Raw genomic sequence first — 824 nt, 5'->3', positions numbered from 1 at the left:
AAACCACATGTAATTCTATCAGGGTGTACGTGTTTCTCACAGACAGCAATTTTGCACTGGGCTCATCTTTTTCACTATTTTGCCCTGAGGACCCTCTAAATGCTCCAAAGACACAAATACCTGATAGAATATGGCAACCTCTGGTTCTAACTCCACTTGTGTGCATGCATCCTCCCAAAAAGGTGGGCTTGTCAGGTTCAGGTCAGCCTACACATGGGGCACACACTGCTCCTCCCTGTTCCCAACTGCATGCCAGCCATGGCTAATGGATCCCAGACCTCTCTTCCAATTAGCCCAGATACTCAAATAACAAGCTTTTGAATACGTGCTCTTCTTTATTTGGAATATTACAGATTTCCTAAATATTTAATCCTGAAATCAGGTTATGGAATATCCAACACATTAAAGAGATCGTAATTGTTGATTCGTGCATGCAATTAGTTTTAGGTATCTCATATGTGCTCTACGAAACACCTGTACAGAAACACTGATTTAGTTCAACATCCTTCCTTTTTTACTGATGAGAAAGCTGAGGGACAAAAGGTCATGATTTGATTAGAATAAAATATGTAGAAAAGCAGAACCAGCATGAAAATGCAGGTCTCCTTATAACTACTCTTCTTCCACAGTATACTTTTGGATCTCCTGAAAGTGTCTTACAGAGCAGCATGGGGGTCTATTAAGACCCTGGTTTGGAACACACTGAACAAAGAGTTAATAATGTAGCCTATAGGTAGAGCAGTTGGAAACTTGGAATCTCAATCTAGATAATGCTTTACAACAAATATGTTTGAATTTGTTTATAAGCATAGCATAGTCTAAGT

The sequence above is a fragment of the Mandrillus leucophaeus genome, unplaced genomic scaffold, assembly GCF_000951045.1.
Source record: "Mandrillus leucophaeus isolate KB7577 unplaced genomic scaffold, Mleu.le_1.0 Scaffold222, whole genome shotgun sequence".
Taxonomy (NCBI): Eukaryota; Metazoa; Chordata; class Mammalia; order Primates; family Cercopithecidae; genus Mandrillus; species Mandrillus leucophaeus.
The sequence above is the reverse complement of the archived record's forward strand: the minus strand, read 5'-3'. Positions refer to the sequence as shown.